This window comes from Mustelus asterias, chromosome 18 (genome assembly GCF_964213995.1).
Source record: "Mustelus asterias chromosome 18, sMusAst1.hap1.1, whole genome shotgun sequence".
Lineage (NCBI taxonomy): Eukaryota > Metazoa > Chordata > Chondrichthyes > Carcharhiniformes > Triakidae > Mustelus > Mustelus asterias.
In genome coordinates this window covers 72,913,212-72,934,029 of record NC_135818.1, presented here as the reverse complement: position 1 = coordinate 72,934,029, position 20,818 = coordinate 72,913,212, and positions in this window count along the sequence as shown.

Sequence of the window (20,818 nt, the reverse complement as noted above, 5' to 3'; positions counted from 1 at the left end):
GGATAGGGCCTGGATGGGATTGTGGTCAGTGCAGACTCGATGGGCCGAATGGCCTCCTTCTGCACTGTAGGATTCTATGATTCTATAATTAAAATTCTTCAAGCTGTTTCCACTCTTTTTTGTCAATTCACTCTTCTCCCAAGTTGTTTACTGTGAAGGAGAGGGCATCAAACAGAGAGAGCAATCAAGAAGCATTTTTATTTCCGACCCGAAGTGGCTCTCACATCTGCACAATATCGTGCACCACAGTGGAAAGACACAAGTTGTCTTATTTTAAATCCAGGCAGTAGAGCCATTGATATAGAGTAGCAATGGTAAAATTCCACATTGTTCCTGTTGATAGCATGGTTCAAATTGGGGGGGGCACTGTCCACATTTTAAAAATTTGTTCATGGGATGTGGGCTTTGCTGGCTAGACCAGCATTTAGTGCCAATTCCTTGTTCATAGAATCATCATAGAATCCCTACAGTGCAGAACAAGACCATTTGGCCCATCGCGTCTGCACCGACTACAGTCCCATGCAGGTTCTATTCCCGTAACCCCTCATATTTACTTTGCGAATCCCCCTCACACTAGGGTCAATTTAATTTGGCTAATGAACCAAAGCTGGGCATTTTCGGACTGTGGGAGGAAACCAGAGCACCTGGAGGAAACCCACGCTGACACAGAGAGAATGTGCAAGCTCCACACAGACAGTTACCCAAGACTGGAATTGAACCCGGGTCCCTGGCGCTGTCAGGCAGCAGTGCTAACCACTGTGCCACTGTGCCACCCTAGAGAAGGTGCTGGTGAGCTGCCTTCTTGAACCGCTGCAGTCCATGTGATGGAGGTATACCCACACTGCTGTTAGGGAGGGAGTTCCAGGATTTTGACCCAGCCACAGTTAAGGAACAGCGATATATTTCCAAATCAGGATGATGAGTGGCTTGGAGTGGAACTTCCAGTTGGCAGTGTTCCTATGTAGCAATGGTCAGGAATGTAGGGACATCATGAACCATCTAGCTACTGATAAGGCTATTGTTTGGCTCTGTGACAACGCACATGCTAAATAAATTAATGAGTATGTGTAGCACTTGTCATCAAGCAACCACCTTCTGACTCCAATATGGCAGGTATGGCTGAATGGGGCAGAATAAAATTCAAATAGCAGACTTCCTCTGGGAATCCCATCTAATTAGGGAAAGTGGATGGACTGCATGGGTGGAGGCAGAATCAGAGCTCTCGAGACCCTGAGTGGCCAGCAACCCCACTGGTGGGCATACAGGGTCTTCAAAATGGAGGCGGTCCTGAAGACTTGTAAGCTTTTTTTTTAGGTAGCTGAGGTCATCGCCACAAGGTCAACATTTTGGAGGAATAACCCTTTCCACAGGATGTTCTTTGGTCTTTGCTGTGGCACACTGATCCACAGCTTTGGGCAATGGCTGAGCTTTGTCTTCAATGAGTCATCGGCAAAGTTGAGGACATAAGCCAATAAACCCAACCATCAGATTAATAATGAGACTAATTGATGTCTTGTCACTTCCTCATCAAAACCCTGCCTGCAGATAAACTCTGATTTGATTTGATTTGATTTATTATTGTCATATGTATTGGTATACAGTGAGAAGTATTGTTTCTTGCACACTATACAAACAAAGCACACTGTTCATTGAGTACACAGGGGAGAGGGAAAGAAAAGGATGCAGAATGCAGTGTTACAGTCACAGCTAGGTGGCAAATGCTTGGCGACCACAATGCTGTGTGAAATTGTCCAAGCTCGTGGCAAAATCTATGCTGTTCTGTAGAAAGTATCATGACCAAGTGCACTAGCTCCAACTCCAGAATGTACTGGATAGAATATAAAAACACAAGAAATAGGAGCATTCGGCCCTTCGAGCCCATTCTATTATTCACAAGATCATGGCGGACCTTATTCCACAATACCACCTTACTGCAGTAGCCCGATTTCCTCAAAGGTCTCTAACAGAGAGTGATATTGACATTAGAAGTCATATTTCACCTTTGCTATACAGAGTGAGGAACAGAGACAAATGCACCCCGGATTATTTTGTTTTATTTCTAGCTTCATAATGTCTGAATTTAGAGGTATCGTCTTAGTTTCGGCACAGCTTGATGTGCTTTGTGAATGCTGGAACCACAACTCCTTACCAACCGACTTGAGTAAATTTCGCAAGGTCATTCCTGCGCAATCCATCATATCCATTCCCATCACTTATAAATTGTTGATGACGGAGCATTATAGGAAAGATTGCATTGCAGTCTGCCTAAACAGCTAAGCGATTGAGTATGCTCAGCATCATGATTCATTATAACTTGGTGATTCTCTCGAACATCTGTAATTCAGGCAACCTAAAGCGATGTTATTTACTGAGCAGTTCTGCAGGGAATTGGTTAAGCAAACCCAAAACTATGAAAGAAAGAAAGACTTGCATTCATGTGTTGCCTTTTATGACCACAATGCTTCATAGCTTTAAAGTTGGGGATTTTTACAGTAACTTTGTTGCAGTGTTAATGTAAGCCTACTTGTGGCACTAATAAATAAACTTAAACTTAAACTCGTTGCAATGTAGAGAACACACAGACATTGTTCTCAAGGGGAGTGTGGTGAACCATTGTTGGTTACCACCAGGAGTGCTGAGCCATGGTTTGGCCAGCACTATGAGTCTGTAGATATGTTACTGTTGGGGTTAGGGTTGGGCTGTTCTACCTGGTAATATAGTCCTATGGTACACTCCAGTTGGCTCCGCCTTCTGGGAGAGGTATAAAGGTCACTGCTCTGCCTGGTGACCCTTTAGTCTGGGATTGTATATTGTATATAGTAGCTCCGTTATTGTTGGTAATAAAAGCCTTTATTTCCCGGGTACATCCAGCCTCCCGTGTGATTTATCACGCATCAGGGAGGCAGTGGCCTAGTGGCATTATCACTGGGTCCAAAGACCCAGGGTAATGCTCTGGGGACCCAGATTCAAATCCCACCACTGCAGATGGTTAAATTTGAATGCAATAAAAATCTGGAATTAAAAGTTGACCGTGAAACTAATGTCAGTTGTTGTAAAGACCCACCTGGGTCCACTAATTAATTGTTAATTAAGATTATTAATTCGGAAATGCAGCTCAAGTTCTGGGGACCCAGGTTTGACTCCCGTCAAGGCAGTTAGTGGAATTTAAATTCAATTTTTAAAAATCTAGAATTAAGAATCTGCTGAGGACCATGAAACCATTGTTAATTGTCAGAACAACCCATCTGGTTCACTAATGTCCTTTCGGGAGAGAAATCTGCCATCCTTACCAGGTCTGTCCTATATGTAACTTCAAACCCACAGCAATGTGGTTAACTCCATTTCAGGGGGCAGTGAGAGATGGGCAATAAATGCTGGCCCAGCCAGCAATGCCCACATCCTGTGAATGAATAAAAAATAAATTACCAGATCATTTCATTCTTGGTTGAGCATTGTGTTGGCCAGCATAACGAGGAGAATTCATGTGCTCTTTATTGAATAGAGTCATGGGATCTTTAAAGCCCATCTGAGAGGGCAAAATTGGGCCTCGGTTTAACATATCTGAAAGATGACGGGCAGGAATTTACAGCCCCACTCGGGCTGTTAGAGATCAACAGAGATTTCCGTTGTAGGATCCTTGCCCGTGCCAATTCCAGGGTGGGCGAGGTGGTAGAGTTCAGGCCAACATGGCTACAATGCACCACTTCCTCTGGGGTGTAGCATAGAACCCCTTCAGTGCAGAAGAAGGCCATTTGGCCCATCGAGCCTGCACCGACAATGATCCCACCCTGGCCCCACCCCCGCAACCCCACGCATTTACCCTACTAATCCCCCCGATATCCCCCTAACACTAAGGAGCAATTTAGCATGGCCAATCAACCGAACCCACACATTTCTGGACTGTGGGAGGAAACTGGAGCACCCAGAGGAAACCCACACAGACACGGGGAGAACGTGCAACTCCACACAAACAGTCAGCCAAATCAGGAATCAAACCCAGATCCCTGGCGCGCTGAGGCAGCAGCGCTAACCACTGTGCCACCGTGCTGCCCATTGTGTAAGCGCAGCTTTGGAGCTCAAGTCTCTGGAGTGGGACTTGAATCGCAACCTTCTGACTCAGAGGTGAGAGAACTGCCAACATGTTCAAAGCAAACAATCTCAAAAGGTGTCAATGTAAAGTATATTCAAACCTTTAATATTATACTACTCTTACTGAGAATAATATGGTAAATTTAATGTGCCACATTGCCTTTTGGGCCAAACATTAAACAACACAATGAACCAAATATAAATTTCATTAAGGTCTCCCAGTCTCTGACTTATGCCCTCCTATTATCTTCTACTAGTTTATGTGGTTCTTGTTGCATTTACATACAGCCATGGCCCCAGTTCACATGCATCAATGTGCCGCAGCCACAAAACATCTGTGTTTCATTTTTTTTCTGACCAGAAAATTAAAATGTCAGCAAGTAAGCTGCAATTTTACTGAATAATAGAGCAGAATTTAAACTAAATTACACACTTTGCTCAGGATTGATTAGTTGTCATGCTCTGTAGCCCAAGTCATTAGTCATTCACTTACCATCCTCTATCTGTTACCCTTCCAGGCACTGCACTGTCATCTTCTCTTTTACTTAAGAGTTCACCGAAGATATCTGATTTGTTCGTGTGTGGCAGAAGGGCAAGCAACCAGTCCCTCATGGGCGTTTGTAATGTTTTGATGCATGATTCATTTAACTGTCATCATTATACGCCTATGTCTCTGAGGTAAAGCATTCTAACGTGAAAAATTAATGGATGCAGTCTTTTTTTCTAATCTTATTTTTCTTCGGGAAAGCTACATTTCAGGTGGCACAGTGGCACAGTGGTTAGCACTGCTGCCTCACAGCGCCAGGTTCGATTCCCAGTTTGGGTCACTGTGTGCGCGAAGTCTGCACATTCTTCCTGTGTCTGTGTGGGTTTCCTCCATGTGCACCGATTTCCTCCCACAGTCTGAAAGACATGCTGGTTAAGTACATTGACCATGCTAAATTCTCCCTCAGTGTACCTGAACAGGCGCCAGAGTGTGGCGACCAGGAGATTTTCACAGTAGCTTCATTGCGCCCACTTGTGACACTAATAAATAAACTTTACATTTTAAAATACTTATCCTTTCCTCTACTGAAGGCTTTACAATGGAATCCTTATGTAGTGATTGACTCAGCCAGTAGCGCAAACAATTGCTATGTGTGACTCCAGTCTCACAGACAGGGTTGATTCCTTTCTATGTCCTGAATTGGTCTAGCACACCACTCAGTTACATGTAGGACAACCAGGGATGGTCAATATTAGCTGGCCTTGCCACGTCCCTTCTTACATAGAGAAAGACACTTCATTGTGTTTTCAAGACCTGCAAAGATTTCTTTCCCCACCCCTACCTCGGAACATTATGTTTCCTGTTAAAAGATTCCTGTTACAAATGCACCATAGAAAGCACCCTACCCGGTTGTATCACATCTTGGTATGGCTCCTGCTCTGACCAAGAAGGCAAGAAGCTACAAAGGCTTGTGAACATAGCCCAGTCCGCCATGCAAACCAACCTCCCATCCAATGACTCTGTCTACATTTCCCACTATCTCGAAAAAGCAGCCAGCATAATTAAGGACCCCACGCACCTCGGGTATTCTCTCTTCCATCTTCTTCCATCGAGAAAAAGATACAAAAGTCTGAAAACACAGACTGACGCACTTAAGAACAGCTTCTTCCCTGCTGCCATCAGAGTTTTGAGTGGTCCTATCATATATTAAGCTGGTCTTTTTCTTCACCCCTTTTATAACTGCAACACCTCATTCTGCACCCTATCCTTTTCCTTTGCCCCTATGTACTTTATGAGTGGTATGTTTTTGCCTGTATGATGCACAAGAAACAATACTTGTCACTGTATCCCACTACATGTGACAATAAATCAAATCAAAAGTGACTTGGGGAAATGTGCCAGCTGTTGGCAGAGGTCCAGCAGCCCAGTTCCAACAGAACAAGAATTGGCCGTACCAATGAATGCCTTTGTTCCTGGATGCTTCCGAGTAGCATCCATTGACTTTTCTCACATTAGTCAGGCAGTGACTCACCTTTCTCGAAAGGAGGTCACTGAATCCTTCTTTAGGTGGGCTGAACACTGCACTTACATCCTCATTGAAACCAACTAACCCAAGATAGAGAGCTATCTCATTCAACAGACTGGCAGCGTTTCCATCCGGTGTAAGGAGCAATTGATGAAACTCATGCATTTTTCAGAATCCCATATGATAACGTCTTCAATTCCATCACCAGAAAAGATGTGATTAATGTTCGGTTATGCTGAAGTCTTGCTCTGATAAATCTAGCAAAACCTCACAGCACACTCTCCGTAGCTCACTAAATACCGCATAAGGTCACAATAAAGGAAGGCTAACAGCTTTCCAAAGCTGAAGGGAATAAAATAGAGGGGAAAATAAAAATGACTTGCATTTACATAGCGCCTTTCACAATTGCCTTTCACAAATGCCAGAAATGCTTTACGGCCAATGACATACTTTTGAAGTGTGGTCATTAAATGTAGGTAATTACCAGCCAATGAACACATGCGGTAAGCTTTCACAAACCATTATGGATAACAACTAGTTATTTCAAGCTTTTGGTGAAGTTGATTGAGGGATAAATCGTGGCCAGAACACACGGAAACCTCCCTTGCTCTTCTCCAAAGTGGTGTCATGGTGATAATAGTGCCATGTGATCATTTATGTCCAGCTGAGAGGCCAGACATGGCGTCAGTTCAGCATATCATCCAAACGATCGGATGGACAATAAATGCTGGTCTAGTCAGTGAAGTCGACATTCCTTAAATGAATAAAAAGTATACTTCTGGGTATCTCTGAATAAGAAGGCTTTCAGAAGAATAAGGTCTTGCTGCGTTACCCCATCAGCCTGCGCCATCAAACTCTGAGACACAATTTGCAGATTGTATGAAATATATAAAAAATAAATGACTTTAACTGCTTCTGGCAACGTCCAATCCAGGATCCAGTCGGGAAAATGTAGGTACCAGTTGCTCATCTCGTGACAGCCAATTGGTGAAGAATAATGGGCGGGATTCTCTGGCCTCCCTGCGGTGTTTTTCTCCCGGCGGGAGACAGCGTGCTGTGGGCCAGCGGTGGGATCTTCTGGTCCTGCCGCTGTCAATGGAATTTCCCATTGATTCCACCCCACGGCACTGGGAAACTCACAGATGAGATCTGAAGATCCCACTGCCCTGAATAGCTGGAAAGTTCCAGCCAATATTAAAGCCAATAATTACACAGTCTTACATTTATTTACAGAGTGAAATATTACAAGCTTACACCTCCTAATTCAATCACACCACCGTTTTACCAAGTGTTTCACTTTTCCCTCCTTGCCAAGTGTTTATGTGTTCAAGTGAACTCCAGTTAATGACCACCATCTGCATACAATTGAGCATAATTAATACACAATGATCAGGGGTACCACTTGAGAATTATGGCATATTACCCGTGTAACCTCCTTGGATGGCAGTGTTAGCTCTAGAAAGCCCAGGCATTTAAGTGCAAATTTTCTGAGAAAGACAGACTTCTTTCAGGAAACATTTCTATACATTTTTTTAAACATAGGAAATTCTCATACATTTTAAGCTTTTATCCATAAGTGGATATTGCTGCAATTGGTTTATTCCAAATGTTATGATTATGGGCCTTCATTGTGTCATCAGCCATAATGCCATGCTGTGAAGGAACTCTTTTATGTTGTTGCACTATCTTGCTCTACGTTTGCACTTCCACAGAACCGAGGGCTTGGTGGTGAAGATAACAGAGAAGGTCAGATGGCGCGAGAGATGCAGGCTTGAAGGGCCGAATGGCCTACTCCTGCATCTATTTACTATGTTTTCTATGTCCAAATCAGAGGAGGTGGTAATGATCAACCAACAAAAATAGTGATGATTGAATTGAATTGAATTTTTTAAATATTGTCACATGTATTGGTCACAAAACAAGTATTGTTTCTTGCGTGCTACACAGACAAAGCATACTGTTCATAGAGTACAAAGGGGAGGAGGAAAGGATAGGGGCAGAATATAGTGTTGCAGTTATCGATAGGGTGAGGAGAAAGATCAGCTTAATATGTGAATAGACCATTCAAAAGTCTGAAGCAGCAGGGAAGAAGCTGTTCTTGAGTCAGTTGGTGTGTGATCTCAGGCTTTTATATCTTTTTCCTGATGGAAGAAGGTGGAAGCGAGTATGTCTGGGATGTGTGGGGTCCTTGTTTATATGCTGGCTGGTTTTTTGAGGCAGCAGGAAGTGTAGGCGGAGTCAATGGATGGGAGACTGATTGCGTGATTGACTGGGCTACGTTCACAACCATTTGTAGTTACTTGCAGTCTTGGTCAGAGCAGGAGCCATGCCAAGATGTGATGCATCCGGAAAGGACGTTTTCTAAGATACATCTGTCTGTTGCAGTGTTAATGGAAGCCTACTTGTGGCACTAATAAATAAACTTAAACTGAAAACTTAAAAATTGGTGAGAATCAAAGCAGACATGCCAAATTTCCTTAGCTTTTTGAGAAAGTAGAGGCGTTGGTGAACTTTCGTAACTATAGCATCTGGTTGCTATTGATCAGTCAGGTTGCTTATAGTCTCAGTTAAGATTGAGTCCTGAGGCTTAACCATTAGCAGTGTGCGAGAAAATGAGGGGAATCTTATTTTCCATAGCTGTTTATTTCTTTATTGAACGACACATTTTTATCTCCATTAGCATGTTCTCAGCACAATAATAAAATGAATATGGTTGCTGTCGGTATTTTGGAAAACATATCGCTATCAATTTAATTGGTCCCTCTTTCTTTGCTAGTTTCTCCTGCCCATACTTGATTCATTAACTTTCACCTTGGTAGCTCATTATGTGCCTTCCTTGAATATGATTGATACGCCCTTCAGTTAGTTCTAATTTTTTTTTGCTGAATATCAAATTTGAGCCAAGCATTTTTGTGCACGTGTGATAAATATAATTCCAGATTAATACAAGCAGTATTTCCGATGTGTTGCTCTTGATGTCTTCAAAATGTGATTGTGAGTGCTTCATGTATCTGTTTTGAACTCCTATAAAGTAGGTATGGTGTCAATATATTTCTGGGCCCATGTGTCAGAAGCTCCAAGGCTGAGTTGGAATAGGGGTATGGGCGTGTGACAGAAGGACACTTCTCTAAACAATGAACTTGTGTGACGTTAGTGTACCTTTAAGAGTTTTTAAAATCATTTTCTCTGCAGCTCTTAGCTCTCATTGTGGCATCGGGTTGTCTACGATGGGTCCTTTCATTACTCCTTAAGTGACTTAAATGGGGGTTGTTTGTTTTTACTTTGGGAATTGGTTTTAGGACGCTGCATTGTCAGGAGGAAAACTGGTTGGCAGGTTAGGTGACAGCAGCACTTTCATTTTTGGTTCTGAGCTGCAGGTGTTAGTTTTAGAAGGGACATCAAGCTGGAAAAAAAAGTCTCTCTCTCTATCTCTCTCTCTCTCTGACCCTGGTTTTGGGAGGTTCTGCTGCTTTAGCTGAGAGCCTTCCTGGAGTAGAAAATCTGCTGCTGGTGACTTGATCAGAGAGTTTCCTTGGTCTAGGAAGCTGTTCTGACTTCAAACTGTTCTGAGTGTTTCAAGGGAACTGCAGCATTTATCCAAAGGACTCAGTTCCAGTAACACGTGAGCATGAGTCTTTGCTGTGTTAAACCTGTGAAAAGGGTTTTGTCTAAAGGAAGTTTGGTTTTGATTGGAACATTTTATATATATTTGTTAAGGGTTATACATTATTGTGGTTGTTTTGTTATTTTTGTTTGTAATTGATAAAAGTTCTTGCTAACTTTCTTTCCATGCATGTTAACTATATTCTTAAATAAACTTTGTTTGATAAAAGCTCCCTAATGGGTTATTTGAATCATGCCTGAAGTGAAACATAACATGCTTATCCTAGCCGAATTCAAGGTGCAAAACTTATGATCCAGGCGAGCCTCATAAAACATTGTGGAGTTTCTGACCTGAACCATATCACTCGCAAAGATCTTCGTAACAAACCTTGGAGGGGGATCTAAATGTTTTTGATTGATCACTGGAAAGAAGTGTTTATCTACTGCCAGTAGATAGACAACAGAGAGTTAAGCTATGTGGCGTCTGGACAATGTCATTTCACAGCTTCCATTACATTGCTAGGGATGGCTGTGTGTGAGTGCCCTTTCCCTGATGCAATGCAATGCAGGAGGTGGCTGGCTGTGTATTGTGATCCAACAAAGTGGCACCAAGCCTCTGTGAGGCAGCACTATCACAATAGAGTTTTCACCCTCTCTGTGGTATTTAATGGAGGCAAGGAAGACCTTGCCCACTGCTGCAAGAACTTCTTTGCTGGAAGGCCTGTCGAATTAAATGCTAATCAGACACTTAACCGGACAATGGCAGGTCTTCACCGCAATAAAGTCCTGCTCACCTTGTGCTACTGGCCAATCAGGGGCAGTTCTTTATTGCTTGGCAGTATGACTGGTTGCTGCTACTACCACACATAAACTGATGCCCAGCAATGGCATTTGCCAAGGCACAGGTGAGTGATGGCAGGAGATATAGAGGTCATGGGCGGCACAGTGGTGAGCACTGCTGCCTCACAGCGCCAGGGACCCGGGTTCAATTCCAGCCTTGGGTGTCTGTCTGTGTGGAGTTTGCACGTTCTCTGTATGGGTTTCCTTCTGGTGCTCCAGTTTCCTCTTACAGTCCAAAGATGTGCAGGTTAGGTGGATTGGCCATGCCAAATTTCCCTTTAGTGCCCAAAGATATGTAGGTTGGAAGGATTAACTATGGCAAATGTGTGGGGTTATGGGGAAAGGGTGGGGGAAGAGGGCCTGGGTAAGATACTCAGTCACAGAGTTGGTGCAGACTTGATGGGTCAAATGGCCCCCTTCTGCACGGTAGAGATTCTATCATAGGGAAGAGTTAGGGAGGAGGGCAGGCAGCAAGGGCAGATGGGTGGCTTTACATGACCACCCCCACCTCACCTCATCCCGATGACAGTCCATTAATCAAGCACTGAGTCCCTTTGAAAGAGCAAGCAACTCTGACACGGCTTGCTTTTCCACAGGGAAAGCTTCCACACCCATCGCAGTGGTGGGATGAGACTCTTTGGTGGGCGTTAGTTGTCCACTGAAGAGCCTCAATTGGCGGCAGGACAGGAAGTCTATCCACAAACCTCTCGCCACAGACTTAATTGAGCAGTGGTGGGATGATTGTAGGATCTCCACCTGTCACCCTCCCACCTGATTGAATGCCCCAACTACCAAACTTGCCACAAGGTGGGGGGGCATTTTTTTTTTATTCATTGGACATGGAAGTCACTGGCTATCCAGCATTTATTGCCCATCCCTAGTTGCCCTTTGCTTAGAGGGCAACTCAGAGTCAACCACATTGCTGCGGCTCTAGAGTCACATGTAGGCCAGATTAGGTAAGGACGGCAGATTTCCTTCCCTAAAAGGGACATTAGTGAACCAGATGGGTTTTTCCGACAATCGACCATGTTTCATGGTCACCGGTAGATTCTTAATTCCAGATTTTTAAAAAATTGAATTCAAATTCCACCATCTTCTGTGATGGGATTCAAACCCAGATCCCCAGAACATTAGCTGAATTTCTGGATTATTAGTCTAGTGATAATACCACTAGGCCATTGCCTTCAGTATTAAATACTAAAATATTATGTCTATTTTGCATTGTGAAATCTAGAGTCAATCCTTTGCTTGACGGAAATGGTGCATTAGATGCACTGCCGTTTAATCTGTGGATGCAGATTTTGTAAAGGGAGGAAACATTGTTATCCATGATAATAAAAATATATTTTGATTTGATTCACATGCATTATTATACAGTATAAAGTATTATTTCTTGCGCGCTATACAGACAAATCATGCCGCTCATAGAGTACATTGGGAGGAAGGAAAGGAGAGGGTGCAGAATATAGTATTACAGTCATAGCTAGGGTGCAGAGAAAGATCAGCTTAATATAAGGTAGGCCTATTCAAAAGTCTGATGGCAGCAGGGAAGAAGCTGTTCTTGAATCGGTTGGTGCGTCATCAATTTTCTGACAGAAGAAGGTGGAAGAGAAAATGTCCGGGGTGTGTGGGGTCCTTAATTATGCCGGCTGCTTTTCCAAGACAGTGGGAAATGCAGATGGAGTCGGGAGATGGGAGGTTGGTCTGTGTGATGTAAGCTGCACTATTGCAGCAATCAAAATATGTGTGCGGCCTTTGCCTCGAAAACTTTCAGTCCCAATCAATAACAGTGAGTTGCAGTTCATTATTATGTTGCCTGCCTGTACACCAGCAAGCACATGAACACTCGCAATTCATTCTGGGGGCCAGTACGCACAATCAAGCTGATGCTACAGTCATGAGATGAGATTTTATGCTAATTTGTTCTGTTTCCATCTTCAGACATTAATTACCTTATATAACTGGGTTTTAAAATATATCTATAAAAGTGTTGCTCTCCTTTGTCAGGCCACACTACCAATTGGAATATTGTTGTCCTTTAGCCTTTCTCTGTGCTGATATGACTTTAGAATAATGTTATTATTTTCTCTTTTCCTCACCTTCTCCCATCAAACAATGAATGCACTTTGTACTGGAATAATTGTCATGCTCCTCATAAACTGAGGCAGAAATCTTTCCTGCCCACAGATCCTCCTGTGTAGAATGGGAGTGCTGTGTTGAGATTATATGTAAATTTGAGTGCAGCCTTTAAAATAAAAATCAGTAAGTTATAGCAGCAAATGAGGGGGGGGGGGGTGGTGGGGGGCAATAGCAAAAGAGGAACCTCTCTGGCTCACAGAATTCTCTGTTGGCTGAACTGATTTGATTTGATTTATTGTTGTCACATGCATTGGGATGCAGTATTTGCTCGCTATTCAGACAAAACATCCCATTCATAGAGTACATCGGGGAGAAGGAAAGGAGATGGTGCAGAATGTAGTGTTGCAATCACAGCTGGGGATTAGCGAAAGATCAACTCAATATAATATAAGGTAGGTCCATTCAAATGTCTGATGGCTGCAGGGAAAAAGCTGTTCCTGAGTCAATTGGTTTTTGATCTCAGACTTTTGAATCTTCTTCCCAACGAGAAAACGTGAAAGAGAGTACGCCCAGGGTGCGTGCAGTCCTTGATTATGCTGGCTGATTTTCCGAGACTGTGGGAAATATAGGCGGAGTCAATGGATGGGTGGCTGGTTTGCGTGATGGACTGGGCTACGTTCACAACCCTTTGTAGTTTCCTGTGGTCTTGGTCAGAGCAGGAGCCATACCAAGCTGTGATTCATCTAGAAAGGGTGGATACCTCTTGTGTGACTTTGTCTCATTTTTAAGAATGTCTTCCAGCCAAGCACCTGGCGTTGACAAAAAGAGACAGGCATTGCAAAGAGGCACGAAAAGAAGCCAGCTCAAGGAGACTGGCCTTCAAACTCACCTCCTTTAGCAGAAGAGAGTTGGGCCTCCATGGGTGAAAACGTTGTCCCAACTGTAAAAAGTAAAAAGACCGTGGACTGTACCAAGTGGAGAGAGGTGGCACTGGAATTTGAACTAGTGCCTACTTCTCTTAGCCAAGAAACCCAATGCAATCCTCAGGGCGGACTTCTCCCATTTTGAGACTAAGGGAACATGATATGCTACCCGCTTTCGAGACTGGTAGGAAAATACACCAAATTTTCCAACCTCGACCTGATTAATTATGCACCCAGCACTTTCCATCATATTCGGTGGCGGGGCAGGTCTGGGTGGCGAGTAGTTCCCCTTCATGCCTGGGTGCCATGTTGAAAAGGCACCCATCATCACTGACCCACTATCGAAGAAAGAAGGCGGACCTCCTGAGAAGGATAGATAGACTTCCGGGAGCACTCTTGAAGTCAGAATGTGGACACCCCTGAGAACAAAGATGGATCTCCAGGAACATTCTGAGGTTGGAAGATGGACCTCCTCCAGGACATTGAAACTGGATGGTCCACTTGCAGATGGGGCCTTTGGTGTTCCAGAGTCCTGGGTTGAGAGTTGCCTCCATCCCAAAGTCTGGGGGCAGCTCCAGGCATTGTTCAGTTGAGTCCCAACATCTGTACGCCACATTATTCCAAATGTGTTTCCTGCCGGTGTGTTTTGCTGGCATCACGGAGAATCCAGTGTAGGGGGAGGGGGTTGGGGCCGGGCCTTCATTTGCATCCCATTAATAGGATGCAAGTGAGGTTCATGTCGGCCTCCGGTGGGTTTTCTGGCCTGCCATAGCGGGCACCAGCAGAAACTCCTGATGTAAATTCATCCCTGCCCTTGAAACCAAGGCCACTGAACATGCTGCACTGTTGACAAAGCAAAGCCACACATTGAGAAAGTCTACTGTGCTGATAATAATGCCTGCCTTGAGTTCAGAGGGAGCCACTGGCTTTAGCATTCTCTACTCATTCAATGCTAGCCAAGTTAGGAGTTCAGGGTAAACTCCTTATAAGGGAACAAGGGTAAGGGACCACCTTCCATATGATTCTGTTCTCCTCAATTATAATCTGCCTGCCACCGACAACAGAAGGATGGTGCAAGGCGCTGAAAAATATATGAAGAACTATACAGATGAGGTACTAAAAAATATATAAAGTGTACAGTGGAGATACTTAAAAATATATGGAGAAGTACATAGATGAGGCATTGAAAACATTTGTAACATATACTGATGAGGTACGATGTGCATCTGCTTGGAATCACAACTGACAATTGCTTGGAGGCTATAACCTCTGAAATTGGGTGCGGGATTAGCGATGTGCGATTAACCTGCTCCTGTTCAAAATGATGCAGGCAACACACAAATATCATACTGCCTGCTGATTAAGATTGTGGCACACGGTCCAACACTGAGTAAGTTGCTGCATGTCTCGAAAGGGAGCCTGAAAATCGATGAGGCTCACACACGTAAGGTTAGGCTGCACTACTTAAAAGCCCTGTCGCACCTATTTAAGAAGAGATGCGTTCTATCAGTAGTAAGGACTAGAAGTGAAGGAGGAGTTGAAGAGCCAACAAAAACATGGCATCACGGACCAGAGAACATGCCCCAAGATTCTCCAATGCCATGCTGCATCCCAGGATGCAAGAGATGTACAGAGGGAGAGAGGTTGTCTTCCCTCGATGGGGCCAGCTGACCCTCCAGGCAGATACTCTGAAGGCTTGGGAAGAGGGTCGACAGAGAGGTTAAAGCAGCAGTCTAGACCCGAGGACCTGAATGCAGTACCATAGGAAATATAATGGCCTCACCTGAGTGACTAAAGTCAGTAAATGCAACTCCACATATTTATTCCAACCAACTGCATCATTACCCACTTCTTAAATCACCACAGACCCTTCAGCCCCTCTATTAACCACAACTTATACCTCACATTCATAGCATCAGGTCTCCCTCACAAACATAAGATGCCTGCAAGCCTCCCATTCGTATTTCATAGATTGTACTCACCGCCAGACATTCAATTATGACAAGCACGTCATCCAGACACAATGCACTACATGCGCTCTTGCAGGGCAAATTGGAAATCAAGTTCCACTGCAGATGACTCAGTGAAGACATTGATGTGTTGGTCTACAAAAAAAGGCTGAAGAGCACTGGACACTAAAATGTTTGGTGCATTGGCAGGGCTATTAAAAAAAACCTACTTTTACTGTCAAGGAACATGGTTGAATCTGGCTTCAACTTTTGCCATGGCTTCATGCAGAGCTTAGAGCCCTATCATTCTAACAGGGAAGTGTTGGTCAACTTCAGGAAACCTTTGCACAGACCCAACCATAATTCAGTGTCAGATATCCGAGCTTCCACTGCAGCGCAAGCAGAAGCCACCTAATGTCAAATCCATCCAATGTCCAAGGGTTCCCCCTCACTCCTAAGATGATGGGATCTTTTCTGTCACTTTGCCCTGGCCTCATCTCCATTGCCTGTCGGGGCTGCTCGGGGCTGTGTAATGGATAGGTGAACATCTGTTCCATGGAGAGTGTCGAAGAGCCATTGCAGGAAACCCATCCTCAGTGGCAACCCCTTTCTCGGTGTTCATCACCACCTCTGTCTCCATGTCTGAACCAGATCCAGATGGCCGGCCCTTGAGTTTTTAGAGAGCAGAGTTTTCCATCCACAGGCTTGTGACATGATGGAGAAACAGTTGCCTCTGCAGAGGTTCCCTGTCATGGAGCTGATCTCTGTGCCTCTTTATTGTCTTCTCCCTGGTTTTTACCTTGTAAGACACTGATCGTGTTTTGTCTCCTTATAGAAACTGAAACTAGAAGCAGGAGTAGGCCATTTGGCCCTTCGAGCCTGCTCTGCTATTCATTTTGACCATAACTGATCATCAAATATACTGATCCCTCCCTCCCCCCATATCCCTTGATCTATTTAGCCCCAAGATCTATATCTAATTTCTTGAAATCAGACAACTTATGTCTCCTCATGTGACATATTTTGTTTTAGGGTTTCCCATTGTGAAGCAGCTTGGGATATTTTTAATGTGCTATTTTAATACAATTTGTGCAATAGTTTCTCTTCCTCTTTCTCTGCCTCTTCCTTGTCAACTCCCCCTGAGGTGACTACCAAACCTGCGGTGGCCAGAGTTGTGTCCTGAATTTGACCAGGTTGTCAAGGATGCACCATTAATCCGGAGCCCTGCTTTGGCACGCACTGGAGAGCTACCCAAAGCAGGCAAGGCAGCAGGGCGGCACAGTGGTTAGCATCGCTGTCTCACAGCACCAAGACCCGGGTTCAATTCCTGGCTTGGGTCACTGTCAGTGTGGAGTTTGCATGTTCTCCCCGTGTTTGCGTGGGTTTCCTCCGGGTGCTCCGATTTTCTCCCACAGTTCAAAGATATGTGCGTTAGGTGGATTGGCCATGCTAAATTGCCTCTTCGCGTCAGGGAGACTAGCTAGGGTAAATGCATGGGGTTATGGAGATAGGGCCTGAGTGGGATTGTGGTCAGTGCAAACTCGATGGGCACTGTAGGATTCTATGATTCTAACCTTTGTGTCAGCACCCTAGTTACCTGTTCCACCATATTCCTCATAGCATCCTGGCTCGCATTATATGATTGCTGGCCAGCTGAGGTCGGGTCGTGGAGTGGAGTGAGATAGGGGGCAGGATTTTCCGGTCACATTTGCCACAAAGCCAGAAGATCCCAAAGTCAATGCACATTTGCATGGCAGGACGGTAAAATTCAGCCCATAGAATGCATAGCCCTGTTGCTTATAAGTCACTCTCTGGTTTGGTGGTACTTAGCAACACTGCAGTTTTAACTTGAAGCAAGCCCTCCGTGAATGCTTCATCATTTCCACTGGTATAACAGTTAAATAATGGATTACTGGGAGTGATTAATGGCACACAGAACAAAATCTGTCAGCAGTCACCGTGATAACCAGTGTATGTGAAGTACGGCACCAACATAGATCTCATGGTTCAGCACTGTCATTTGAAACTTGTAATGAGATTTATAGATTCAAAATCATATCTCTGTAATATTTTAGTTTAATTGTTACAACACTGTGAGGCTTGGGGGGTAGGATTTATTTGATGTTAGATTTGTATTTTAATAACTGGAGTTGTCAGCTTGATTGGCGGAAACTAGTATCTTCTGCTTCATTGGTACTAGGTGATATCCATACAGAAGTGGTGGCTTCTGTGACACAATTGATATAATTGTTTGAATAATAAGTTTCAGGTTGCTGGGATATAAGAATATGCGATGAAATATTGCACATAATCAGATCCAACTGTAGAAAGGAGTTTATTGTGGATCGCTAAATGACGTTTAGAATCATAGAATCCCTACAGTGCAGAATCATAGAAATCATAGAAACCCTACAGTGTAGAAAGAGGCCATTTGGCCCATCGAGTCTGCACCGACCACAATTCCATCCAGGCCCTACCACCCTATCCCTACATATTTACCCGCTAATCCCTCTAACCTAAGCATCTCAGGACACTAAGGGCAATTTTAGCATGGCCAATCAACCTAACCCGCACATCTTTGGACTGTGGGAGGAAACCGGAGCACCCGAAGGAAACCCATGCAAACTCCACACAGACAGTGACCCAAGCCGGGCATCGAACCCAGGTCCATGGATCTGTGAAGCAGCAGTGCTAACCACTATGCCAGCGTGCCGCCCAAGGAGGCCATTCAGCCTATCCCACCCAGACCCTATCCCCGTAAACCCACACATCCACCCTGCTCATCCCCCTGGCACTAAGGGGCAATTTAGCATGGCCAATCAGCCTAACCTGCTTATCTTTAGAGTGTGGGAGGAAACTGGAGCACACAGAGAAACCCCACGCAGACATGGGGGGGAATGTGCAAACTCCACACAGACTGTCACTCGAAGCTGGAATTGAACCTGGGTCCTTGGCGCTGTGAGGCAGCAGTGCTAACCACTGTGCCACCATGCCGATCTAATGGGCTGATTTTGACCCTTACCTTTATTTTATTTGCTCATACTGTCTGCACATTTTAGCGCTATAAGACTGTTCTTAAATATGCCTTTTTTAAATTCATTCATTAGACATTGGCATTGCTAACTGGCCAGCATTTATTGCCCATCCCGATTTGTCCCTGGAGGACAGTTAAGAGTTAAGTCAACCACATTACTGAGTCACATGGAGGCCAAACCAGGTAAGGATAGTTGATTTCGTTCCCTAAAGGACATGAGTGAACCAGATGGGTTTTTCCGTCAATCAACAATGGTTTCCTGGTCATCTGTAGATTCTTAATTCCAGATTTCTTTTTATTGAATTTATCGAATCCCGCCATCTGCCGTGGAGGGATTTGAACCCAGGTCCCCAGAACATTAGCTGAGTTCCTGGATTAATAGTCTAGTGATAATACCACTAGGCCATTGCTCATGTTGTATATATGTAAGGAGTATTGAATTAAATATAAGAATGAGAAAATAATAGAAGGGTATATTGATAGTGTGAGATAAGGAAAGGTGGGTGGCTGCACGTGTGGAGCAGAAACAGCAACATTGACCTGTTAGCCTGAATGTTCTGTTCCTATGCTGTAAAACTCAATGAAAATAAGTGTGATTATGCTGGACAAATCCACTGAGAGATGATGGCTGACTTGGGAATGCAGAATAGTTCTGATTTCCAATGTGCTGTTGAGGAATTAGTTCTCTTGGAGGCATGCTGCACAGATTTAAGTTTTTTAAGTTTATTTATTAGGTGTAGGCTTACATCAACACTGCAATGAAGTTGCTGTGAAAATTCACTGGTCGCCAAACTCCGGCGCCTGCTCAGGTACACTAAGGGAGAATTTAGCATGGCCAATGCACCTAACAAGCATCTTTCAGACTGTTGGAGGAAACCAGAGCAACTGGAGGAAACCCATGCAGACACGGGGAGAAAGTGCAGAATCAGCACAGAGCCAAGTCGAGAATTGACCCGGGTCCCTGGTGCTGTGTGGCAGCAGTGCTATCCACTGTGCCACCATGCCACCTCTGGAGTAGGCTTATTACAATCTATACACATTTACGAAAATTACCCAAATGTGCCCTGATAAAAATTCATTGGGTAAGCAGGTAGGTAAGTATTACTGGGTAAGGACACCCAGTATTTTTATGAATTCAACTCACCATGTGTCAGCATTTGGCTTTCAAGAGCTTTATGACTGAGGATGTGAAAGGTGCCATACAAATGCACATTCTATATTTCTTCTTCATTATTTAGAATTATTTGGCATTTTGGTAAAATTCCCAAATTAGATACTTACTGTACATGGGCTGTTTTTACATTTTGCGTTCTGGATTTAAATGGAGTGCAAATTTTATGTTAATTAGTATAGATTAGCCATATGGAAGTTTAATCAAGCTGCTTTGAGGTTGAGAACTGCAGAATATATGACCTAAAAATAGTTTGGAAAATCAGCACCTCCAATGTAGGTGTTAAATATATTTCCAGTAGAAGGGAGGCACATTTTAACAATGAAGACTTGATGGGAATATGGAAAAAAGAAAATCTACTTTGTGTCGTCAAAATGTTACAAATGTCAACTTTTTTTTATTCATTTGTGAGACATGGGCGTCGCTGGCTGGCCAACATTTATAGCCCATCCCTAGTTGCACTTGAGAAGTGGTGGTGAGCTGCCTTCTTGAATCGCTGCAGTCCATGTTCTGTTAGTTGACCCACAATGCCGCTATAGGGAGGCAATTCCAGGATTTTGACCCAACGAGTGCAATGGAACGGCGATATATTTCCAAGTCAGGACAGTGAGTGGCTTGGAGGGGAACTTGCAGGTGGTGGTGTTCCCATGTATCTGCTGCCCTTGTCCTTCTTGTTGAAGTGATGCTCAGAAGTACAGAAGGCACAAAGGGGCCTGGTGTAACTAGACCGATCTGAAATCCCAGTGCTATGTTTGGGATATTTCACAGAAGTTTCCCTTTCTGTGACTGCTTCCGGGGCTCTTTAGTGTGGTTCGAAATTAGTCAGATCTTTCAAAGAGGTATCACAGGCATGAATGGCCTCGTGTGCTGAGGAAAGTCATCATTCCATGCCTGCCTATATCTTCGCCCATTCCCATTCCTTGTACTGAGAATCACTCAATATCACATCCTGACTTAAACACTAATTCATTAGAATGAGAAATAAAACACATTGGAGTTTAATCTATACTGATCATAATAACATTTGCACTCCATTTAAATCTTGAACAATTTTCAAATGTGAAAACAGCATGCATACCACAAATATCTATTTTGGAAAATTTAACAAAATGTGCCTT